Source organism: Cyprinus carpio, chromosome A8 (genome assembly GCF_018340385.1).
Source record: "Cyprinus carpio isolate SPL01 chromosome A8, ASM1834038v1, whole genome shotgun sequence".
NCBI lineage: Eukaryota > Metazoa > Chordata > Actinopteri > Cypriniformes > Cyprinidae > Cyprinus > Cyprinus carpio.
The window spans coordinates 155,341-182,903 of record NC_056579.1 but is presented as its reverse complement, the minus strand read 5'-3'; the positions used below and the strand labels follow the sequence as shown (position 1 = coordinate 182,903).

The 27,563-nt window shown below is 41.0% G+C and overlaps 1 pseudogene; it reads left to right on the top strand.

Annotated features, from left to right (window-relative positions):
* The first annotated feature begins 630 nt into the window (after positions 1 to 630).
* LOC122134565 lies at positions 631 to 10,791 on the top strand (annotated as a pseudogene).
* The last annotated feature ends 16,772 nt before the right edge of the window (positions 10,792 to 27,563 follow it).

Sequence of the window (27,563 nt, the reverse complement as noted above, 5' to 3'; positions counted from 1 at the left end):
AATATTGTAAAATGGTTACTGGATAAGATCAGATTGAGAAAAAATATTACAAATGCACAGATATTTAACTTCTGATACTGATATGCTGACAATTAATTGTTGTTTCAATTAAAATAGACACCCTGAGATTGTAAAGTTGTGTCATTTCAAATAAATGCTGGCATCTTTTTCTTGAACCAGCTGTTTTGGCAAGGCATCCTGAAAAAACACGTTTTGCAACAAAAATATATTATGGCAACATTTTCAACCATTAATAGTACTTAGTATGTGGTCGTCGCGGAAAAGTCAGCACCATTAAAAATGACTTTCATAAATGAACCGTATGACATTTGAAAGACTGGAATGCTGAAAATTCAAGCTTTGCCATCACAGGAATAAATTTAGACTCTTAAAGAAGAATAAAAATAGAAAAAATAATTGTAAAAATATTTTAATAATTGTAAAAATATTTCACAGTAATTACTGAAGTTTTTACTTGTGGCATTTGAAGCTGACAATCACGGAATGCAGAATGCAGCCTTGTGTGACTCTCACTAAGAGACATTCACAAAAACATTACAAATCTATACAGACCCAATATTTTGAACAGTAGTGTTTAATGTCTGTGTGCTTCCTCTCCTCAGGTGAATCTCGCGGCTGAACTCTATGGATGACACTCTGACAGGGCAGTCCGGCCGAGGGGAACTCTCCAGGATGGTGGTGGGGAGTTTGTGGGAGAGCGAGGATTTTGCCGAGTGTGTTTTTGGAGCAACAAACCTAAACCTCACGTAGGGGGGTCCTTGGGGAGCAATGAACGGTCCCCCCCCCCTGGGGGTCATGCACGAGGACAGCACCGCTAAATACCTCGACACGCGAGCGACACACAGCAGACGGTACATGTATATGCCGTATCCGTTAGACTGGGGCAATGGGCCATGTTGCAGCCCTCATGTGTCGCGCATCGAGCGGGTTCCCTCCAGTCCGGACACAGAGTACGGGGCGTAAGCAAGTGGGGTCGGAGGACGGAACCTACAGTCGGGATATCGAGGGTGGCCGGAAGCAATAACAGCCGGCGTAGCACGCCATGCACTGAATGTCCGGATTCCGCGTTGCGGGAGGTCACACCTCCCCGTTTTCCACCATAGAGCCCACCTATGACAGTTCGTTTGACATAGTGACCGATCAGATCGTGGCTCCCCTCAGCAGGCCAGCTGCTTTATGAGCAGGAAGCCTACGGCGGGAGGATCGTCCTCAAGGGACTCTTAAACACCAACCCGCCCATCGCACGCCCAATCCCTGTGCGGCAACAGCGCCAGACGAGACCCCCGGGTCGCCCCATCCCATCCCCTCTTCCAACACACGTACCACACCACACAATAATGCACCATCATCACCACCCACACCTTCACCATCCATTGCACCACCACCCTATGCCGCAATGCGGAGGGACCATCACGGCCCTACACCAAGCGGGTGACGCCCAACGTCTCCCGTCGTCCCACTCACACGCACTCGGACCACTGGGAGGACAGCAGTGCCACTTTCTTCCTCGTCCTCCGCGCCACTGCCCGCTACTGGCATGGAGCACTCGATGGGGACAACTGACTCCTCCCTGAACTCCACCACCAACTCCAATGAGACCATCAAACTGCAGCTCAGGCCTCTTCGTCTAGGGACAAGTTTATTGCGGAACCGGTTGCCTCCTCTGGGAAAACAGACCTATCCAGAGCGAGAGCAGGGGCATATCTGGGACTCACCCGCCTTCACAATGACGTGGGGCCAAGGAGGCAATACCGCCATTGGACTGAACCTCTTCAACAGTAAGAGATCTTCACCAAAATAGGATTGACATTGGTGCTCTTTCAGTTGACCTTTTGATTGTCCTGCAGTCTATATATATATATATATACATTTAAAATCCCTTTTTAATTTAAAACATTTTCGATGTTTGGGGGTTGGAAAACATGGTGTCGTCGTGCTGTCAGTGCATTCATAAAAACCCCAAAATGACCCCCAACCTCTTAATCTGTTCTTTCAGAACAGTTTCTTTTGTTGTTTGACTGACATTAAATGACAGAGACAGCAGGTCTATTAGGCTGCTGTCACTTTAAGACCGAATACACGATCTAATACTGACAAGCATTCAATTACTTTTTCCAGCTGTTTATGTTTCACTTGAGACATCACTGACCACGTTTAAGAGTGAAAACTCGCCAAATTTCAGACATTTTGACATATACATTTTTGTGATTTATTTGTCCATTTAAGAGCACACCCGAACCCCACAGTAGCCTATACCTTTCGCTCTGTCCTTGGATCACATACACAGAAGCCTAGGGTACTAATGTCTCTTTCGCTGCTCAGTGCCACTTTTAATAATCTTTGTGTTTTTCATCCAAGTACGTCCACAACAGACTTTATATTAACGACAGTCCCAATGTTACATGCATTTGATCAATTTGGGACAATAGGACTGGTGCAAGGTGACAATTTAAATAAAAAAACAGCCAAAATCAAAAATAAACTAAAATCCTATTAATGCGGCACAGCCCTAGTCATTAAACTCATCTTTGAGAACAAGGTTTACCCATGGTGGTTTGGAAGCCCTAATGCCACTTGCATACTTTTCATATTCAGGGAAGTCGTGGCCTATGGTTGAGAGTTTGACTCGTAACCCTAAGGTTGTGGGTTTGAGTTTGGGCCTGCCAATACAACACTTAGGTGCCCCCTTGTAGCAAGGCACCGCAACCCCCACTGCTCCCGGGCGCCGCAGCATAAATGGCTGTCCACTGCTCCGAGTGTGTGTTTTCACAGTATGTGTGTATGCCTTTTGGATGTGTTTAAATGCAGAGCAGGATTTCTGAGTATGTTCACCATACTTGGCTGTATGTCACTTCACTTCACTTTCATTGACGGATGACCATCTTGAATTGTCTCTTATAAATTAATATAAACATTAACCAAATACTGATGTTTGAAAAGTGTATGGATTTTTATTGACAATCTTCCTACAGATATCTCCTCCATATGGTTTATATCCGACTGCTGTATTGAATTTTAACATCCTAATATTGAGGAGATGAGAAGTCCCAGGGTGATTTCTCTGAACGCTATTTTCTGACTCAATACCTTGTCATTAACGATCATAGACAATTTATGGTCGCACATTTTTTATTTTACACATTACTCCCTTACACAATTACACGGGGAAGTCATGGCCTAATGGTTAGAGTGTTTGGACTTTGCAATTTTCCAAGGGTTGGTGAGTTCAAATCTACGGGCCGACAGGAATTGTAAGGTGGGGGGAGATGAATATACACGTTCTCTCCACCTTCAGTACCATGACTTAGGTTCCCTTGAGCAAGGCACCCACACCTCAACTGCTCCCCGGCTGTCCGCAGCATAAATGGCTGGCCCACTGGTCCGGGTGGGTGTTCACAGTAGTGTGTGTGTTCACTGCTGTGTGTGTGCACTTTTGTATGGGTTAAAAGCAGAGCACGAATTCCAAGTATGGGTCACCAGACTTGGCTGTATGGTCCCGCCACTTTTTTTTTTTTCTTACTCCATTTATAATCATGGAATTGATAATGGAAAGTAATTTTATGACATTTACATTACATTTTATGATGCAGATTGATGGTATACATCTTTTTAGCACCTTGGAACTTTTAGCAGGGTGCTTTAGATTCTGATGAGGAAATAGAACCATAAGCAATCAAGTGTAAGATCAAATGGAGAGATCAATAATAGACAAAGACAGATTTGAACCTAAATCTGTTTGGATACAAAAAAAACTGATTGAATTTTTTTGCTCTTGTGTCTATACATCTGTCGTACTCTAAGGCTGTTTGTTTGTTATGGTCTTGTTTGTACTTTATTTCAGTTGATTAATACGTTTTACTGGAATGAATCATACCTATGATTCATGGTTTTAATATCCTCACTCTCCCTGTCTTCCCTCACTCTGTTCCCTTCTAGGAAACCAGAGAAGGGAATCCAGTATTTGAATAGAGATGGATTTTGTCTCAGACACACCTGTGGGCATTGCAAACGTTTCATCCTGGAGAGGAAAGGCCTGAGTAGACAGATGATCGGGAGTTTTCTGGGAAACCGTCAGAAACAGTTCAACAAGGATGTGGTTGGAGTAAGTAATGATGTTTTTTCCCCTGTCTTCCTACCCCCAGACTGTAAGCAAAGCATCCATATGCCTGTTCATACCAGCCTGGAGGCCAAAAAAACAGAAACCGACACAAGGCTAAAAAAATCACATAACACGTTGACAGAAGAATTATTAGACGATTTTTTCCTTTTTGTTTTTCTTTCTCAGCTGTGGTGTTGGATGAGATGGATTGATCAGGCATGGATCTGGATGATGCCCTGAGGAAGTTTTCAGGCTTCAGATTAGGTTCAGGGGGGATCCCAGAATGTGGGAGGACTGGTAGAGGCCTTCAGGTAGCCTTTGCTTTCATCTCAGCCTTTGCTCTTTTCTCTGCATTTCATAGTTCCAAGGGAGTATGAAACTTATTTCTTTCTCACAGTCCAGAGAGTCCTGCGTGTGCAACCCTCAACTTGTCCGCCGTTTCAGACACCCCGACACTAATCTTCATCTTGGCAATTTGCCATCATCCTTCTCAACACAGACATGTACATCCCCAACGTCACAAAAGCGGAGAGGAAGATGAAGCTGGAGGATTTTATCAAGAACCGTAGAGGGGGATCCAAGCCAATATACCTTTACCTAAATCAGATTGAATTTTGGTTTCCAATTAAAGACAGTACAGCAGTTTTCACCTTCTGTTTCTTGCTCGTTCTCCCCCTCATTGTCATTGGCAGGGGGGGGGGGAGAATGGAACAGGATATTCCCAGGGATGTTAGTGGGCATCTACCAGCGCATTCAGAAATGGGAACTCAGGACAAACGATGACCATGTGTCTCAAGTGCAGGCTTGTGGAGAAGGGTCATCGTGGGCAAGAAAACTTGTGAGACAAAGCCATTTGTTTCACTCATGCATTGTTTATACTTTTGGTTGAAACTCCATATTGTTGTTCAGCTTGTAGTAAAAAGGCGATTTAATCTCTAGTTTGTTTTATTCGTGTGGTTTAGTGTGAAACAAACCAAGCTGAATTTTTAATATGCTGTGTGTGTGCAGGTGCTTTCTTTGCCACATCGCAGGCTAGTGTGCTGTTGTCAGCTGTATGAAGTCCCTGACCCCAATCGACCTCAGCGGAGTGCAGTTCACCAGCCGTGAGGTCTTCCTCTTTAATGACCTGCTAGTGGTGAGTCTTCACTTACCGCATATTTGCCTAATTACTGTCAGAAGATATAGTAGAAGAAAAATACTCACTTGGGTTTAGAGTCATGTATCCACTTACAATAATTATATATAGTACAATATTGTGCATTGATAAAATGTATACAAAATGTATAGGCCTAATGTTTTCATAAAAAAAAAATTGTAAAAAAAAAATAAGAACATTTAGCCTATATAATATAACTGTATTCAGAGTTACATTGTACAATTTTAAGACTTATAACTGTATATTTCAGATTTTATTAATTTAGAATATAGTAAAAGTCATCAAAAACTTTTAAATAGCACAAATGGAAGCACGGAAATAATGCAGTGAGCAAACAATTAAACAAATCAAATCTTACATTTTCATTTTGTTTCAGAATTGCAACAGTCTTGGCCCTAGACATTTAGACACAAGGGGAAAAAACATTCAGTCATATGTATCAAAGCAATTTTGTGTTAAGAGTATGTGTATGTATAATGATGATAGCTACCAGCCCTAACATCCCTTATTTCCCGCCTTCAGGTAACAAAGATTCTTTCAGAAGAAGAAGACATCTGTGACGTACAGGTTCAGACAGTCTTTTCCCCTGGTGGAGATGCAGGTTAATATGTTTCCAGGAACTCCTGTAAGTATATTCAGCCCTCCATTCTGTCTGACCATCTGTCCCTCCTTCTTTATTTATAATATCACACCATACCAGCTGGTTTACACACTCTGCCTCTCATTCATTTCCATCACCTCATCAAATCTCCAGTGCTCTCTCGTTTCCCCTTTCCTTGCTTTCATGTTTGTGGTGTTTTGATTTCTTAGCAGCATTTGAAGGAGGAAAAAGATGTCTATCTGAAAATCCTCTACCCTCTATTGTGGGTATGCTGTTAATTGGGAATGTCTGTGGAATGTATGTTTTTCCTATATATCGTCAATCAGTTGTTTGTTTGGCATTTTGTTTTCCACTAAAAAATCTCTACCACTCTTTAAAAGAAAATAAATTACATCCACATGGGTTACGACCATATATTTTGAATTAAATATATCTTTTCCTACACCATAGACATGCTGAAGTACAGTACTGGTATGTATCTGTGGATTTTGTCAGAATGAGAAAATCTATAACTTATTACATGAGACACAGCACATCCCTCTTTTTATGGGTCCTCTCTCTTATTGATGCATTTACCCCTCATCTCTGTCCCTCTCTCTCTCAGACTATCCTCACGGTACTCAGACTGACATCAGCGATGCCCCCGCAGTGAGCATAAGGTCCCTGAATGTGTTCAATGCGCCAAGCCAGCAGGACCGAAAAAGCGCTTTACCAGTGACCTGCGTGAGAGCAACGCTGAGGTTCAAGATATGGGAAATACCGTGTAGAGTGTACGAATCCTTTAATGTTACCTAATGTTTCACAAATGACACATCAAAAGCCTGAGGTTCCTTCGTGTTTGCAAACTGAAATTTCTGAAATTTGCTGTGTATCTTGATTTAAGATTAAGTTAGGGTTATTGTTCATTATGGTAAAGTCAGTTTTTGCCGGGCATAAACCCCAGTCTCTCTTCCTCCATAGCTGAGTTAGAGAAGCAGAAAGGTGTGATTGCGGCCAGGGCTCCTGAGCAAGAAGTGGGGCGCCGGGTCGCAGGTTGGCGGAAATTTAAAGAGAACCAGAGAAGCTGTGAACGGAACGTGGTAGGCCCCAGTCTGGATGTGACACGTAACACAGCCAGGAGGGGGGATTAAAAGAACAGGCACTAAGTCTCCTAACTGAGAGACCTCATGAGCAGGTTACAACACACATGTAAACAGCCAACACTCCCTTCTTTTTAAAACTACAGCTGTCAGTTTTTTATGTGTTTATTTAATGGAATTATAGGCATAACAATTGCCGTAAGTATTAGCACATTTTAAGTATGGATGCTTTTATGGATTGCTGGGGACTGTAGGCATGCTGACAGACCTGCTGATGTAAAAGCAAACAATTGCATTTCTTAAGCTACTTTTTCTTAGTCATGGCTTTGTCTTGTTTGCCACAGTGTAATTAATGTATTTTCCGTGTTCACTTTCAAATGGACATTAATTAATTGAATTCATTCATTACAAATAAATTAGTGTATGATTATTTTTATAAAACTATATGATAGCGCCCTAATTTAAATTTGTTTTGGCTTCTCTACTGTTGGGGGTAATATTTATAATTTCACCCGACAGTTTGATCATGAAAGGGGGCTTCTGGTTGCAATTTGGAAGTGCTGAACTTCTAAACAAAGTACAGTTTGACAGACACTGCCCTACTAATGGCCACATTATGTCCTTGATAAAGGCTTTTTAACACAAAGTGTCTGGACTAGCATGTTCATAATTTTTCTGCATATGATTAGTATGTCACACTGTCGCACACAGTATGCACAATTTCTTTATGCATGATAATGTTCAGATGCTACATTTGTTTTAAGCTGTGCAGTATCTAATGGAGCAGACTCAGTGAAAATACTTGTATATGCCAAAGGTTTTTTTCTTACTCAGTGTTTGATGGGGTTGCCAAGTGTTAACATAATTTGTTACACACACTGATTAAAAAAATAAAAAAATCTATACATCTTTTATAGAGGATAACTCGCACAATTAAATGTACTGTGGTGCATGTGACAAACACACTACTTGTTTTTAATGCTTTCTAAACACAAGCCTATATCAAGTTCAGTGATGTGAAGTTGAGTTTTGTCAGAAGACATTAATGCTATGTACACAATTTGTCGCTTAGGTTGTTTTTTCTTTTTCACACTTAAAAAGGATAAATCACAGGGACAAACGCCCTAGTATTGAGATTTAGAAGAGGTTTTCTCCATGACATTTGACCCTGGTCTTGCTGTGCTTGGTTGGAGTACAGGAAAGCGCGTAGGGTGCCGTAGAAACAGCGTTGGATCTTTGGATAGTAATATCGAGTAAGTCAGGCAGCTCTGTCCTAACGGCTTGTAATATAATCATAATAAAATGAATAGAATCTTGTGTTTCAGTTTTCTTAAATGCCTGAGAACTCCTGTGTTTAACAACACAGGTTGACATGAATTTTTGATTGTTGTGATGCAGTTCAGCATGTTTTAAGCCCTATGTGAAAAAACTTCATGGTGTTTGCTTTGCATTGAACGCCGATGTGATATTTTTGTTTGGTTTTGGATGATATTGGAATATTTTTTTTGTCATTGGTGATGATGAAGCATTGTTTGACTGTGATACACATGAACATTTGCAAAAATTAGAAGAAATTGTATTGAATAACAAGCATGTCTATTGTTATGCACTGGTCCAGTGGCTATTAATTATGCATTGCTCTGGTAAAGACTGGCCCCAATCAGTTGTCTGAGGGCTGCTTATGTTTTAGCGGTGTAGATGCCTGTTTAAAATTCATGTTACAGGAAGTGAGGCTCTATAAATGAGGACGTGGTTACTTTGTTATCTGGATGATTTTGCGGCGTGTGAATGTGACATCTGTCCTTTCTAACTTCTAGTAAAGTTGTTGGAGCTGTTGTATTTAATGCTGAAAGGGCTTTTTTGGGTTGCCCTGTGCAGGAGAATGTGAGTTACAGTGTTGTTACCTGTTTTGTGTGCATGTACTTTTAGGTATTAAACGTAACATTGTTGCTCTCAATTTTTTTTTTTTTTTTTTTTTAGAGATGTCCCATTACAAAACTTCGTCTGATTCATTCAGCTGATAAATATTTTCATGTCTATAAGCCATTAACTGATAAATGGGAGTCAGTGCATTAAAATTCTATCCTATAGTATAGAAATTTAATGTAACACCATTAGACATAAAAATGTATTATTGTCTTCAGTGCATTCAGTCATGACAATAAGATCACATTTTACAGTAAATTAGTAGTGTTTTAAAGTACCGTCTTGTTAAATCAATAGTTTTTCCATTGTTTACTTTGTATAGGCTGGTTAAAATTCACTGGCTTTAAGTGTTTTTAATTGTATCTTTTTTATATTAGAAAATATATGTATAGACTTCGAATCGAAGAGCCCCTTGTTGGTTATAAAAACATGAAAACCATGAATCTCTTATGATGAATTTTAATAGTAACATGCCATTATTTTTTGAAAAAAGTAAATGGGGAATGGCTGTCCACTCATAAGTTGTAAGACTATCCATCTCCCCCCCCCCCTCTTAGATTTCCAGTCCAATGACTGTTGGCTTTGTGTGTTTGTGCACACTTTAGGGATCCATCATTAACAGCCCTCAGCCACATCAACGCTTGCCAATGGGGGGCGCCGTTCCCGGCTGCTATGGGCTAGAAGACTACCGGCCTCACCGCCCTAATCCTGAGCCCCGGAGTAGGGTGGGGGGGGGCCGGGGCAACTTCCACAATTCCTGTAGGCAATATGGGGGGGGTCCATGGCATCAGCGGATCGAGGTTGGGGGGCAGGGAGCAGTTCTGGAGGGAGCAATTCCGGTTCCCTTCCTGGCTCCCTGTTTGGGAGCAAGCGTGCTGACAAACCCCCTGCTTCCCCTACTCCCCCAGCTCCACATTACCCGGCCCCCGTGCTACCGCCTTTTACAGGAGGGCCACCACCTCCGTCCCCCCTCCGCCCTCAGCCAGTCAGACCCCAGGTGGGCCATCCAAGATCCAGGCCCTGCACGCTCAGTACTGTCACAAAAGCGAACTTTGGCCAGCCTCCACCCCCCATACCACCTCAAATCATCGGTACCACATGCAGGCCATTGCCCCTGGCCCTCCCCCCCCGCTATCCATCCACCCGCTATCCATCATACCCCTACAACGAGGGTCCCCTCCACGACGCGGGGCCGCGCATCGTCCTTCACACGCCCAGTTTTCAGCAGCAACATCCCATCATGCTTATACAGCAAGGGCCGCTACGGCAATATGGCATGCAACCCTTCCACAACCTCTATCCGCCAGCATTCGCCCCATTCCCCCATTGCCCCTTTCACTTTTTACCACATGCATCCCAATCCCATACGCCACGTACGGGTGCCCGGTCCTACCGGCAAGCTTCCTCTCACCCTGTCTCATTCTCAGCCCCACCCTCACGCCTACTCCCACGTTCACTCTCATACCCACAGCCATCCAGTACACGCCACAGCCCACACCACTCCTTCCTGGATCACTCCGCCCATCAAACTCATTTCGTTTTCCGTCACCCACCCCCTCAGGCGCACATCTGCCCAATCACCGCTCCCTCACACATACCCCAGGGCGTAGCCCACTACCATCCCGCATTATCCACCCCTCTCCTCCATTCCACCTCCTCCACCACATTCCCCTTTAAAACCCTCCACCTTCATCAACCAAGTACCTCCCCCCTGACGTGCCTCTGTAACCCCACCCCCCGTCTCTCCCCTATGACCCCCGCAGCTCCCAGTACCCATTTGTGTTTTCGACAGTGTGGCGGGTACCAGGGGCGAGGAGGAGGAAGTGGATCCATCAACAGCAGCACAGAGCTGACATCTCCCACAATCCAAACCTATCAAACCGCATCCAGCACGGATGGTATAAGGTAGAGAAGCCTCAGCAGAGCTTGCGCATGGGTCCCAAACAGCGGAGTATTTGTGGAGCCCATGCAAGAGGAAAGCACACCATACTCAGACTCTGTTACTCACAATATTGCCGCTTCCCTCAAGTGTAGGGGCGGGAATTTCTTGACGGCTACAGGTTCATCATGTGGTGCAAGCTCTGAATTGGCATCTTGCTGTATGGCCGAGCAGCATCTCAAAGAACCAAGGCAGTGTAGGTAACAGCATCAAAATCTCCGACCTGAAAGATCCTAAAGAAGCCTAATTGAGACAAATGTTGAATCAAAATTACGTTTATTGAAATAAGTTTTAAGGAAGGTATTTTAAATGTGACATTGACATGGGCTACCAAAGGAAAAAGTTTCCATTGCGAAATTGGGTGCCCAATGTCTTTAGTTGGACTCTGATGGATCTACGCGTTTAAAGTATGAATAGTACAGAAACAACTCGGTGGACTCTCTAAACTACTCCCACATGGAGACCAAAAGGGTACAGCTGAGTGCAAAATATAAAAAAAACTGAACTTTCAATTAAATATTCCTTTCAGTTTTCATGCATCTCAGGATGACAATCATTTCAGGGTCAGTCATAACATGTATTGCCTTGATTTCTGTCTCAGCATTGACAATGGATTCCTCAGCAACATAAGAAGGACCAGCATAGCATTAGGGGGCTGCCAAACCCTATGTTTTAATTTATTGTCAAATAGACGTGTATTTTACCCTGTGGAGTGAAGAGGACAGGAGTCGGACCTGCTGACGAAAACTTTTGAAAAACAATACACAGTACCACAACAACAACAACAACAAAATTTTGAAACAATTTTGAGAATTGGTTTTTTATTTTATTTACTGTTTTCGTGTTGTTTGGGCTTGAAGCGGCGGGGCAATCCGTGTATTGCGAATAAGTCAGCCATAATAGTTAGAAACAACTATTTTTTGGAAGGACCCTCCATATTGAAAGTTCAAAGATGTCAATTGGCGCCAAACATAATGTGTAGGCAGAAAGAAGTTTTCAATTGCTTTGGTAAATATTTTGGTTCTTTTGTTTTGTTTTGGTACTATATAAGATATTAAAGCATGACAAAAACCTAAATTGCACACATTCCCAAAAGTGGCATCATGACTAACAGCACCCCATTAATCAGGCCATCGCTCTGTTTCATTTTCTATCTACCACCGCTGTTACCGCTCAGCATCTCTCTTATTTTTCTTTAGCTTCAACCATTACACTCTTAGTTTTTCATCTTGTCTACTTGACAGATCCTGACCATGACCAATGAAACCTTTATAATTTGGCAATTCATTACATCCCCTTAGTTGCCTACTGTAAGGTTTGTCATTGGAGGTTTGTGCATCAGTGTGATAGTTTCTTTGGATGCCCTGTTGAAGGAGTTAGGGTGTTTGCACAGACATTGTCATTGAAATTTGGAAGTAACATCTGGTACTTATTGGGCTTTGGATTTGTTACGCCTGCTTCGCTGGTCCAAACTGGTGTTACAGGATCAGCATCAATCTTTCGAAGTAACGGATTTTAACAAAAAAGAATGTCTGGAGATATGGGTTATTTTAATGGTTGACGTTTTTATACTATTATGATGTAGAAAAACTACTGATAAATTTTTTGCTATTTTTTGTGGTGTTAAAGGCTTACTACTATAAGACATGGGATCTGCTTAATAGCCGAGTGCTCGTGATGAGTGTTTTGTAACAGTTTTTTTTTTTTTTTAAACAGACCAAACAGTGCTAGGAGTTTTTTGTGTGGTGTGTGTGTGTTGCATTGTGATGTTTAGCAACACTAATGGCCCTTCTATATGTCAGGGAAATGTTTTGCAACATAGTGTGTCAAAACTAGCTTATCCACATATACATATCGTATGTGATCCGTGTAAAACTCCTTTGTTAGCCAGAGAGGCCATCCCACTTTGACGGAACTCGGCTCTTTTAATATTGTTGTAATTTCACGACTTGAGTTGCATGTCCAATGTCCAGTGCCCTCTCGTTATTTTATATGAAAGGCAGGTTTAGGGAACTTAACATTCACACACAAATGTGCCAAACTCATCACCCACTGAGGGAAGCTGTAAACAGGCATCTTTAAATGTTAAGATCCTTTTGCTGAAAGTTTCTGGGTATTGCACATATACTGGTTAAAGATCATCAGGGCCCAGAGTGATCCAAAGCTCCTATGTACCATCTGCGTCACCTCGAAACAGTCCCTCTATCTCTTCTTACATCCCCTCCTAGAGACAACCAAAATGGGCCCATTCTCTCTCCATATACACAGAATCATTCAGAATCCTTAGTGATGTGTTAGGTTTGAGTTATTTATATAATTATCAACATTGGAACAATTTTTGAATGACCTATAAGAATGAAAAACATCTTAAATAAGAATATTATTCATTCTTTTTCTGCTGCTGCTAGTCCCAGCCATTTATTTTTTCATAATTATCTTTGCCTATATAACTTAGGTTTAGTCAAAATCCGAATCTGTTTATTCATCTTAAGGGATTCCAGTCCTTCACATCTGCTCAGCATTACCCATAACCAAAAAACGTACGGCCCTTGTATAACAAACAGGAACATACCAGGCCCCTGGTCATAATCTGTGGCGTGATATGACCATTCCCTACCTTTTCCGTTTTTTTTCCTATGGGTTGTTGATTGCTTCTGCTCTACATCTCAACGATTTGCTCTTGTGCTTGTATTAAAAGTCATGAAAGCTGGGGCATGCTGAGCTCAAAATAGGAACTTTAAAGTAACAGAAGGTGATGTATGATGATTAAAAAAAATACAAATCCAGTAGTTTTGAAGATAATCGTGTTCTTCTTTATGGCAACGCTAATGTCTTGCGCCAACGTTTGCCCCGTGTTGCATGTCTGCACATTAGCTGAAATGATGCTGTATAAACGCTGAACGGTATATTAGTTTTGATAAAAATATGCCAACTTTATCTGTGCACTTGACTGGGGAAAATCATATCTGGCTGGGAATGGGAACTTGAAACCATTGTTTTACATTTTACAGGGACCCTGGTGGTGGGGTGGGGCCTTGGAACGAATTGTCAATTTTTAAATTGTTATCAGGTCCCGGGTGTAAGAGCAGTTCCTATATTTTAAAAGGTAATTGTGTGATGAATTTTATAGGTGCTCTATGGAGGAGGTATTATAAGCAGACTTAATTTCAGAGAAATGATGTGATACTAATTTATTTGCTCTCATTCTATTAAAAACCTTTTCTTGCCCTAGTTGGAAAGTTGTTTTGTTATATTATACATATATTTCTAGATGTGAACTATTGTTGGTTGTGTGGTCCTCTATTTTGGTTGTGTGCTACAGTATGACTGTGTGTGCTGTGTGCATCCAATGGTATACACCTCAGGGTCCTTGACAGATTTATATTAAGCCATACAAAATTGTTTTATTTGTTTAAAATGTTATATTTTATACAGTTCCAGTATGCATTACATAAACAACTCAAGAACGACCTAATTCGCACATTTACACATGGTAATACATAAGGCCTATTGATATCAATCAGCAGGAGTACCAATATGAGTATAACTGTAGATTTCTCCAGTGTGTAATCTAACACCAAGACAGAAAATGGCCACATGATGCTGGTATAAAGTCTTCTGGTCACATACATTTGTATACTTAGAAATGGAAGTTGTGCTCCACTCAAGGTCTTGTGTAAAGGAAGTGTTTCTTTCCTGGCATGTACAGCCTATAGTACGATACATAAATCTAGTTACAAATCATGCAAAACTTAAGTTGTGACGCTGGAACAAGTGGTCTCACTCCGACATCACAACACCTGCGCTTCACAACATACACTTCTAGTAAGGCCATTCTACACAAAAATCTTCATAACCGTTTTGGACACACTTACAAATTGTTTTGGAACAAATTCGTATGTCCAGTTCCATTTATACATGATAAAGACTATCCCCTCATTTTTAGATCCTTTGGTTACACTTGTCGTGAACCCACTTCAGGTTAAATGCTCATAAATAAACGTATAATAAAATGTAAAACCCACTCTGTTTTATGATTGAAGCTGGGTATATTTCATAGGGATCCAGTGCTGTATTTTTGTTTGTGCTTCTTCCCCTTTTTGGCATGGTGACTTGTTATGGGTCTGCACTAGGACCACATCGGCTTGTTGAAGGTCCTCTCTCTCTGGTCTCTTCTCCGTGATGACGTTAGATGTTCTGGAAATATAAGTACCCATACATTCAAAGTAACAAAGCCACAATGTGGCTTTAAATTGGGCTTACATTTGTCGTATTTGGGTCATAAATTTGAACAGTACAAAAGAAAAGTGTAAACCAGAACCATCCACACAACAAGCAGCATAATGTTTTCAGCAAACCACATCTCTGGAGGAAAGTTTAACGTGATTGTGTCTTCACAGGTTATAGCCAACTTCTATGATTTTTTTGGCAATCAGAGCATTAATTGTATAAAAATCTTATTGTTATTCCAAACCACCTATATTTCTCCAGTGAAAATTTCACGAGTTAAGGTATTGAATCGTAGTATCTTGTGTTGCAGCTTGTGAGTAAGGGTAGCAAATGAATGTTTCATTTGGTCCAATATGTTTGCCTTGCAACAAGCAGATTTTGACTAAAGAGTTGTGTCTTGTTGTTACAGTTTGTGGAGTGATACATTGATGCGTTATCTGTGTACTTTCAGTCAAAACAATTCCTAATCTTTCGGAGTGTGGTGTTCCATCTCAGCCCTGTGCTGTTTCCCACAGTTTAAAGTTACACAGAAATCTTCAGAGGAAGAGTCTTACGGTCTCTTGAGAAGCAAGAGCAACGTTGACATTCTTCAATCAAGGAAAATCAAGTTTTTCCCAAGCCACCTTTTAAGTACTAGCCACCCCTAAAGATTTACGTGACTTTTTAGGTTTTGTTTTTGTTTGTTTTTTCTGTTGTCTGGAAAATCTAAAAAGATTTTGAACAGGTATGTTTACCTTGCGTCGCACAACACTAAGACGTAAGAGAATGTAGATTGTTCTTTTATATGGTATGAGTCTAATCAATTTAAAACAACAGATAAGTCTCGTATGAAAAACAAGTCTTTTCTACATGTTGCATTATCTCAAGTAACTTTTCCTTGGCTGGGTTTTTCATTACAGGGATAGTATTTGTTGAAATTAATTAAAAGAGGGTGATAGTTAGCTAGCACGTTTGCTTTAGCCATATTGTATATGTAGAACGGATGAGGCTTGAAAATTGTTCGAAGAAACGTTTTCAAAGAAAGTATGGTGATAATTTGAGTAAAAATAGATTCTCTTCTCTTCCTGTTGTTCTTCCCACACGAATTCCTTTTCAGACTTGGGTAACAGACAGAAGAGTATTAAGGATTATACACCTTTGTCCCATCGGGAGAGCGAGAGCGATTGTGGCCAGGTGCTCTTGGATGGTGATACAGTTGTCCCATATGAGTCGTTTGCGTTTTCTTGAGCTCTTCTTCTTCTGAACTGAGCGCCATGATTGTAGGCTTGGGTTTTCTGGCCTGAACTCTGGAACTGGCTTTCCTTGCCCATGTGCAGGACCGTGGTATTTCTCATTCTTCTTCCAAGCGACTCTGCATCATAAAATCTCCTGCGTCTTTGCGCTGCTCGTGGGCCACTCCAAGCAGATGTGGCTTACCGCTGTCTTTGCCTCCATTAGCTGACCCATCTTCATTGCACTCACTGCTGTCATCATCAGTAGTCATTTTCAACTTAAGCTCCTAACGGATCTTCAATAGCTAGCGGTTTCAAGAGCCTCCTCCTCCGGACGAAACTCTTGGCCACATAGCGGGTCCCATCACTTCTATTCTTCACCTTCCACTCCATGCGGGGTGACGGTAGGGTAGTGGCCAGTGGTAAGGCCAGCGCAAGCTTCACGGGGCCTGGGACCTGAGGCAATGACTCCAAGTTGGTATTCCCATGGGGCCCTCTACGGTCACTGCGCGAACCAGTGGTTGCCTCACGTTTCCTCCTTTCCAGCAGCTTTATCAGAAAGGTCCAGACCAGCTTTCCGGAAACGTGGAGGCCGATCCCGATGCACATTCCAACTCTTGTGAGCGCGTCTAGGAGTGACGCTAGTTGGCAAATGGGACGGCGTGAGGGAAGGAGGACCTTGACTAAGCACTGCGCACCACCATTCCTGTTATGGCTGACTAAAACCGCTATAGACTTTTCCGACCATGTGTCACACCCTTCAGGCATGCCACGGATGTTTCCTTCTCTTGTGAAAAATTGAGAAGAATTTCTCTTTCATAGGCGTGGGTAGTCTGAAACATTCTTGTAGCTGCTGTGGATGAATCATGAAATTGTGCGTCCTTGCTTCGTCCTCTTTCACTCCAGGTTCGGTCGGCTCACTGTGTCTAACTTGTTAGAGGACATTGGGGTGATGGGACCAGTCCTAGGCTGAGAAGAAACTGAAAGTCGCTGTTCATCTCACCATGTTTTACATCCTGCAGCCTCCCTCACTCCCCCAAAAAAAAAAGTGTTGTAAGCGCTGGTGCCTGTCCTTGTCCCGACCGTATCTTTCTTTCTCCTGGGGAATTCGTTTGATGTCAGACAGCTCTCGTGCAGTGTGACGAACCCCTGAGGTTGTCACGCTGGAAAACCCTGCCCAAGATGTTTTCTTCCTCCATCAGCCATAGCTTTTTAACCAGCCGTTCCTCTTCTACTGCGGCATTTTCCTGTTGCCGTATAAGTGTTGCCGGGCACTTGAACTCAAGATGCCTGCTCAGTTCCCCTGCTTTTTCCCAAAAGCGTCCATCCCTCGTGATGGATGTAAGGTTCTCGTTACTGCTTCCTTCAATCCAGAGCCTCCTCCCTCTTCTCAGCTTTCTGCTTAGTGTCTCTCCTTCGTTCTTTTCTGCTGCTTAGTCTCGAACCTGCTTCAACTTTCGTAATCCTCTTTCTCATAGCGGTACGTGATTTCCAGCAGCTGCTTTGTACCTCTCACATTCCTCCCTCTGTCCGGCCCGGAATTATCAGTCCCACTGACCAGATTCATGAAGGTACCACCACCCACACTTCCACAGTCCGCATGGAGTCTGTTAAAGACGTTGGAGCCCCTCGGAGAGTGGTAATAACCCAGTGGTGATGGGCGTCGTTCCTTCCTCGATTCCTTCCCCCCCCCCATGCCAGGCCTAGCACGTTCGCCAAAGTCTGCACGAGCTGTGTTGGTGGCATTTGTGTTTGGAAGGCGCTGGTTCGGTTCTGCCGGCCCGAGTAAAAGGATGTCATGGCTTTATCAAAAGAGATTGCCTCATACTAAGTCTTTTGTGCTTCTCATCTGTTCGTTCCCCCACCAATGTCAAGCGCTTGGGACTGGTGCTTGCGGGGTTGCTACGTTGAGCATGGGTGTCTCCTGTAAATGTCGGGTTTCCTCAGGCATGCCGTGTCCTTGGGGTCTCTGGTGGGCGGCCCTGGGACACGGCTGACCCGATGGGAAGTATTACGGACTGGTCCACACCCCGCCACACCTCCAGTTAGTAACTGTGTCACAGTCAATCTCCTCTGGGTACCAAATGGGAGTGTCATGCCTAGGTGACAGGCACATAAAAGGAAGGGAAGGGAAAAAAAAGAAAGTAAGAGGGACGAGTGTAGCGTTGTAATTGGTCATAACCGTAAATACATGCAGTAATGCTTTCAACACTAGATGGCCAGTATATAGGCATTTTGTTTAAATGTTTGCAGATTGTTGGGTTGTAAGCAAGGCCTTATCATTATTTAACCCACCAAGGTTTGGAAGCTAGTCTTTTCCTACATTGTACACACAGGCATATATATAGTATATTATATATATATATATATATATATATATAGATATATATATATATATATATATCTAGATATATATAATATTTGTGTGTGTGTGTACAATTAAATGTAGTCTATTAGCTAAACATTTTGAACAACGTATTACATTTAATGTATATGAGTATCACATAGTTTCATAAGATATATTACAATATCATGGAGACTTACCAATTAAAAATAAACAACACTATTTATTTTAATTGTGAGAATACGTTTATAACAAAATGGCACTTTTATTTATATTACTGTTCATTTGTTTATTTTAATTTGTGACAATTGTCAATGTCTTCGCTACGACAAGTTTTCAAGATTTATCGATGAATAAAAATATGCTTTATTGAAGTATTGACTTGTTTTCCCTGAGTATCTTTGTCTATTTGTTGCAAGCCAATAATCAGTTGCAATTATCCCATTGATTATCCAGGTATGAGACTTTTATTAAGAGCAAACAAGGTTGTTTTAATGGTCTGCCTGTGACATTTCTTAAACAATTTGTCTCTCATTCCTTCCTCTTAATTTATTCAGCCTGTAATCTCTTTCTGTAAATGAACAACAATCCTCCTTGTTTCAATATTCTATCTTATCTATCTATCTCTCTCTCTTTCTCTATCCAGTCTCTTCCTCTCTTGGTCTGACAGCTCCACTTGTTTCTGGTCTTCAGGTTCATCATTCATCAATTTTGTGTTGCGGGAGGGGTGATTGTAGATGAGAATGAGATGTACAAAATGGCCCCAATTTTTGTTCTGATCTTGTTATTGCTGAGCGTTGGCCTGACATGAGCTTCCCTGGTTTTATTCATTAGCTGACGGCTGGTGCTCATGTATGGAGATTTTTGCCGGCTGCACACATAACCAACAAACATTTTTTTCAATATTACCACTGGACTCCCCAGAAATGCAAGAAAAACATTGGACAGAGTTAAAAAAATCAGAAATTTTCAGAACACAACCATAATACAGCTCTGAAAATAGGTTCTCATTTAGAACACGTTATAATTGTGTGGTGCAAGAGTAAAATGCTGTTTAATTGTATTAACTAAAACAATAAATTTGCTTGCACAGACATCTTTAGGATTTCGTTTCAGAATTAATTGCTTCTGCCTGGTGTTATTTCTCATTTATAAAGTCACTTTGGATGAAAACATCTGCTACACAAATAAACATAAATGCAGAAGTAAAATTCCAGCAACTGGGTTAAAGTTTCCAATATTATATTTGCACCAAGTGGCATCAGCATAGTCTCATCAGATGGCTTAGTTTATGTCCTTGGAAAAAAGCATGAATATCTTCCCTTCCTATAGTGTACCGTGCTTACCTACCTTACCTCTTTCATTTGCCCTTATCTACTTTTCCATCAATTCCTTCAAGTTACTCCTCTGTGCATGTCTTTCTAATGGAGCACTTTTCCCTCCATTCTGTAAAGCAGCTTTGTTCCCTCTCACTCTTCATCTCCTTGTGGAATGAGTGTTAATGGAACTGCCACACCATCTGGACACCCATCACTAAGAGTGATCACATGATTGAGACATTGAGTGATGTGAGACTTCTTCTGTTTCCTTCAGCAAAGTAAGCCATTATTTTAGGATATGCTGTCATTGGGGACAGAGTGGCGTCCCTTAACTTTGCATGTGCCTCAAAAAAGCCCATTTTGTGTGGACTTGAAGCATGCTTGGATGTGTGTGTTTAGAAACAAACCATTTAATTGCTCAGAGGATGTGAGATTTGGTGGAATGATAATGGTTCATGCATGTTTATTTGTAGTGTCTGCTTTGTCATACCAAGGTTTTCTCCTAATGTTTCTCCTCTAAAACAGACACAATATATGGTTGTAACAAGAAAGTAGCAATTTGCTCCATTTGTGTCATATTAACTTTCTAGGTCAAATAGGAATCTCACTACATAAAATACTTTTTCTATCTATTTTGTACTGTCATAAATTCTTCGTATGTTCTTTAGCCTCTTTATTCAAATGACTGGTTCCTATCTCTTTCACTTGTGTGCTTTGTTACTAATATTTACCTGTTCTACCGCTCATCTCTGCGTCTTGGCCAGCAGTAAGTGAGAAGTTGGTCTGTCCTCTATCGTGTCAGGATGTAACCAGCTTCCTCTCGGGTCTGAACTTCCAAAGCGATTTATGCATAAGGTGAGGGTCAGAATGAACGGCTTCATTCACAGCTACGTTCAAACCGTACAAAAATTCAGCTCTTTTCTAACTAAAAAAACATAACATCAAAAACAATCAGCGACTGAGGTCCTTGGTATACTGAATGTGTCAGTGCCACAACAGAACGAACCATAATAAATGAAGACTCTGTCGAGACAAAGGCAACATGACACATTGTCTTTGCTGTTCTGTAATTATTCTCTAGAGTAATTGTGTGGGCTGTTTAAAAGTCACACCAATTATCTGTTTTATAGACTGATTGGTCTCTGTAGAAGAGGCACTTGACCTCCCCAGATGAACGGTAATGACATGATGATAAGTCAAGCTCGTTAGTGATTGTTGTTTGATGTGTTATTGACTCTAGCAGCACATTATCTGCAGCAAAAACATACCTTGTAATATCCTGTCCCCCTTCCTGATTCTTCCATCTTTTGCTGCTATGCGTGTTTGGATTCACCTTTCGACCCGGGTTTTTTAAATAATCAGATGGATAACTTGAATATCTCAGCTTCTAAATACTTAGCAATAGACGTTGTGGTTGATCACTAAAATATAACATTTTTTCAAGCCTCATGTAGGCCACTTCACCTTCCCAACATAGATGCCTTGGATCTTCCTCATCATCGTGGGTTGTCCTGGTAACAGCCATGTTTTAGCCCCAGTTTATCCTGCCTGACTTCGACTAGATACAAGCTCCACCTCCTGACAAAGACAGAGAGGTAGAGCTGCTTATAGGGCAGAGATTACACCCTCTGCTTTAATTGATGCACTATGCCGAATTCCAGCTAGATCAAATTTATTAGATCTTGTAGGTACGTGTGCAATGTGTGTGGCGTCCACTGGTCTTGCATCTACCCATCTAGTCCCATTTTTTCCCTCTTAGAGTGCATGTGTTTTCACGTAGGTGTGGACGGTACAATGAAAACAAAACAGCATGCCTTTTTTTCCTTTCTTTTTTTTTAATTTATAAGCTAAAAGGGTTAGTGAAACAAGGTAGGTGCTTTTTAATTCCTGGTCTATACTGTCATTCAAAATTGTAAACTACTACACCACACCAGTTTAACAAAAACAAATCGATGGGACTTTTAATTTGCTTCAAAGGATGGATATAAAAGGCTAGAATGATTTCTTGTTTTTCCCACCCTCCTATTCCAGGCTCTTCTTGTTGATCCACCTCATGGTTGGACAACAGTGAAGTAGTCTTTGGGATCACCTACTATTTTCCTGCCCCAAAAGAAACCACTGTGGAAAATACAATTGTTTCTTTAATCCAGTTTTCAGTGCATGACCACATTACACATACACAGGACAGTAAACGAACTGACTAAATAGGGCAGAGGAACAGCCGAAGACTTGCCCACAGGGCATTAATCAGGTATGGCTCCACCAGCTTAGCGAGGGGGAGGAGAAGATGGGGGCATGGGGTGATCCACCTCATCGGTAAAGACCCTCTGTCCCCATGTTCAGAAAGGGTTCTGGAAGAGCTAGGTCACCGTCTGGGGTGCCCATTGCCACACCACACGTCTTTGATAGCCATGAGCCTAGCCGAGCCAGAAGGCCAGCCCAGCAGCAACCCAAATCGCTCTCTGTGACCCTTAGTGAAACCACTTGAAGCAGGCGAGAGGATACATGAGGCTTCCCCTCTTTGGTCCGGGGACAGGTTTGATGTTCTTCTGCCTTTGAGCTGCAGACAGTGAAAGAGGAAGAATAATGTAGGCCGTTGTCCGTCCACTTACAAAATAATGCACTGATTGGGTGGTTTACAATCTGACAACCTCTGGAAAATGACTGAAAGCCAGCACTATAGAGAAGAATGAAAGTGGGGAAAGAGGGGGAGACAAGAATAAGAAAAATGAGAGAAGGATAGAGCGAGGGAAGATAAATGACACAGAATAAGCAAAACTCAAGGAAGGATGTAATTTCTGCCTACTCCATTAAGGAGGAAAAGTAACACTGCAAAGCAGCAATAAATGGCCTAGTGCAGAGACAAGCATGAGCTCTCCAGTCATCCAAATCGCAAAGAACTAGGAAAGACAAGACAACACGGATCTTTATAGACTCTTCTGCTTGGCCTATCAAAAGTCTGGGAATTGGTACGTATTTTTAAGCTATGTGTGATTTAGGCAAAAGCTTTTATCCAAAGCGACTTACAGTGCATTCATGCTAACCTTTTTTACCCTACATGTGTTTCCCTGGAAATTTGGAACCCAAAACCTTTTTGCGCTGCTATCAATTGCTCTAACACGGAGCCGCCCAGGAACACACAGTTTTAAAATATTTTAATAAAAAATACAGTAAATACATACTGTATGCTGCATTTGATTTGAATTACTTTTGACTAATAAGGTATTGACACTTTGATAAGAGAAACTTCAGCTCTGAGTGGTATATGTCTTACCCTTTACTTCTGCATCAATGGGAACGTCAGGAGTGTTTCCCCCTTCTGTGGAGGAAAAGCCTAAAGAACAGATTAAAAAGTGTTTATGAATAGTGTGTCCAAATGGTGTAAACGAACATGCTTGTGAACAGAAAAAACCAGACCAGCACACTTGGTAGTAATTTTTTGTTTCAATAAATTTGGTAAATTTCAGAGACAGATTTCATCAGTACGACAATTTGTGTACAATTGAAAATGTAATGTCATTTTCTATTTTTATTTTTGATGATGTTGTCACTTCCTGGATGGTCGCAATATAATGAAATGTTTGTTTTTTAATAGGAATTCCGACCGTGTGATCACATCATACGTAAAACCCCAAAATTTTTTTTTTTTTTTTAGTTTTTTTTTTTTCCATTTTTTATAACTGTTCAGCAGCAAATACCTTTTTTTTATTGCTTTTTAGGTTAAGCCTTATTGTTAAGACATTTTATCTGCTTATTGCATCTGTAAACTGCTTAAATGCATCAAACTATTGCCACCTCTGAAGTATTAACTCTGGTGTATATTATTTGCAGAAGTATGAGTTTAATTATTGGAGTGACAGGTTGTTTGTTGTATTTTTAATTCAACCGACGGCCTGCTACGACAGATAATTATAATACAGAAACAGAGGGCCGTTTCCCACTAGATTCTCCTCCAAATAAATTATTCTGATTATGTCTCTTTTTTTTTTTTTTGACTTTCATTTTTTTTTGAAATTAGCTTGCTTTCTCCTCAATCATCTTGACCCAGTTACACAACGAGTGTTAGAAATGTTAAACATCTTCACAAAAAGGTTCTAAAGCCACTTAGGGTTAAACTAGGTCAACTCAGTTTGAGGTTCTAATTTGTGCCTTTTACATTGTCCCAAACTCTAATGCCATCCTCCCTCCCTCTTTCCATCAGCTGTGTACTGCAAGTGTTGTATTGATTGCTGGTTCATTTTGAGTTAAGGTGGATATTAATCTTTATAACAGTTCAGGTTTGAGCCGTCTCTTTTTATTGCAACATTGCGCTTCGTTTGTACTATGACACAAGCTACAAAGCCTGACAAAAGTACTGTTTATGTATCAGATTTATTTTGGTTTAAACTGTTTAATGTTTTAAGTGTATTCAGTGCAATTTTCCGGTTTTACTTAATTTTCACATTTTTTTATTTTTTTTTTACTTGCCACTCAGCATGTCAACACAGTCATATACAAAAAATGTATCAAGTATTTGTTATCTGAAAACATCTAGATACGATTGTAAATGGAGTGACATCCTTGACATTCATGTTTATGACAAAAAATCCTAGCACAATTACAAGAAATAGCAACACCTATGATCTATAATTAGAGATGAAATCTAAAATCTATAAAAGCACACCAGCATACTTAAATATAAGTAAAATTGTGAGATGTTTTAATCCATGCTCTCAAGAACCGGGCAACCCCCAAACTGACATCGAAATTATTACCATGGACCCTAAATGTGCTGTTGTGTGATGCTATGACTTTTCGTCTGTTGGTATATTTAGTGTTGTTTGTAACTAACTATATCTGACAGTGACACATTTGAATTTGTGCATTGGGACAGTTCATCCAGTGACAGGCCTTAGGGAGGGACCGGGGGCAGATGAGAGGTGATTTAACCCTCAAGAATGCAACCCACACTCAATACAAGGTTATACTGGAAGTACTTTTAACAACCCCTCCTCTCTCTTACTTCTCTCTCTCGGTCCGAGCTCGTGCCTCTCGCTCATCCCTCTCTCTCTCAAGTTCTCCTCTCTCTCTCATCTCTCTGGACTCTCTCGCTTTCTCTTTGACTTTCTGTTTTTCCTGTCATCCCTTCTCAAAGCAGTCAAGCTACAAATAGCTGACCCTTAGAGACCAGGTCTCACCTCAATCCTGCTATGCTTTTTGTTGCTGACTGAAAGTCTTTCGAATCCCCTAAAAGAGGTGAAATGAAACCTATTTATTTTTCATTGTGTTTGGCTCATTATTGATCCTGTCAGTGGCTTGATTACAAAATGGCCTGTTTGCACACGGGATTCAGAGTTTGATTGGAGCAACAGTGATATTGGCAAACATGGACTTCTCAAGCAGAAAAGATTTTCTATATGTTTCCTGTCTCGTAATAGAAAATGCTTATTAATGTATGATTCTTTCAATGTATTGAGAGTATTTATGATTTGTATACATGAGATAATGGGGGAAATTACAAGCAGTTTTACATTGGAAAGCAGCATGTTGACCTAATTTCAAAACATTTGTTTTAGGGAACAACGCAGGGAAGGGGGGAAAACTAGAGGAATACAACAGAGTGTGTCGAGATTGACTGTGATGATTTGAATTCCTTGCTGCATGATTAAGTGGCCTACAGAACTCAGGGTGTTGATTGTTGCCGCTTCAGTTATCAGTTAATCAATACCAGGAGACAACAGCAATTACATCTCTTTAAAACTCGTTGAGATACAACCTCTATTGACCTTCACCCTGTACCCCCCTTTGTGCCCCTGTGGGAATAATTTGCAATTGCTAATGAAGGAGCTTCTGAAGGTGCTCAACAGATACCGCCCCCCCGCAATGCACAATCCACACCCCCAACAATCACTATCATCTCACTACTGGATGCCCTGCATTAAACTCAGTCTGTGATCTACCAAACACGCCGCATTGATTATGCCACTTTCCAAGACATGCAGCGGGAAGCATCCAAAAAAAAGTCAATTTGGTTTTGTGGGGTTGTATTTTAGTTAAAGGAAATGTTTAAACCTTCAGAAATGTTTAAACCTTCATCTAGACTAGTATGGGAACAAATGCACAGCATTTTTTTTTTTATGGTAAGCTTTAAAAAAGTATTATTCATTTTTAGTTTGATATCCAATGCACCAAAGGAGAAACAAGTCTTTTCTTCCATATTGTTATGCATATCTGAGACAGATCAGAAACAGATTATTGAAAAAGAAAGAAATGTAAGGCAGGGACCTGGTTGTGTTGATTGATTGGCAGGTAGATCTGAAAACCCAGTTGTAAGAAAGGGACAGGGTTAAAGCAGACTAAGTGATTGGAGAAGTCCAGCATGCATGAAGTGAAGTCTGTCATTTCACAAGGAGATTGAGTTATGACAGTATGATGAAGAATTATGAGCTCAAAAAAATTGTTAAAAAAATTAAGCGAATTAATGGATGAATCCTTCACAATAAGTTCAATAAGATGCATTTTAAAAAAGAGGATAGAGTGTGAATTTCCATTTCACTGCCAACCAATCATTTTAGCTAATGTCCATAAAGTAATACCTTGTAAACTGTTACAAATCAAAATTGTGTTGTTGAATAAGTTTAAAACGTAATGTCACATCATATGTAATAGTTTCCTCTTTGGCAATCAAATACCTTTTGTTTATTGCTTTTTTGTGTTAAGTGCCTTATTTGTTAGACATTTAATTTCTTAATCTGCTTATTGCATCTGTAACTGCTTTTATGTATTAACTACTGGTGTATATTATTGCAGAAAGTATGAGTTTTTTTATGGGAGTGACAGGTTGTTTGTTGTATTTTCACCGACGGCCTGCTACTACTGATAATTATAATACAGAAACAGAGGGCTGTTTCCCACTAGATTCTCCTCCAAATAATTATTCTGATTATCGCTTTTTTTTCGACTTTCATTTTGAAATTTGGCGCTTGCTTCTCTCCATGCATCTTGACCCAGTTACACAAAGTTTTAGAAATGTTAAACGTCTTCACAAAGGTTCTAGTCACTGCAGTAAACTAGGTCAACTCAGTTTGAGGTTCTAAATGGTGCCTTTTTACATTGTTTCCCAAACTCTATTCCTGTCCTCCCCCCTCCCTCTTTCCATCACCTTCCCCTCAGGATTTCATCTTGCTTTTGATTAGTTTAGAGGAGGGAAACTCTCTCTCTCTCTCTCTCTCTCTCTGCTCTCTCTCTCTCTCTCTCTCTCTCTCTCTCTCTCTCTCTCTCTCTCTCTCCTCTCTCCCCGCCCTGGATGTGACACCCTAAACCCCATTAATCCAGAGTCTTGAGCAGTGATATATGTATGTTCAGGATGGGGTGATAGCAATTTTTTGCTCCTACTAGTACTGGCCATCAGTTTTCAGGGCAAGGGTTGTGATGGAACCAAAGAATTATTTAACTAAAGGTTACTTGTGCCCGAAATGTCAGTCTGGATTAGTTTTTACTTTCTTCTTTTTTCCCCCCCATTCTTGGAGTAGGTGAAGGGTGGAGCTTTTGATCTTTTTTCCTTTCATGTCGCGCTGCATGTTTGGAGAGACCTCCTGCAGTGTGTGCGAGGGCACACGAGTAGATTTTTAATGTTTATTTACATCAGTTTTATTCAAA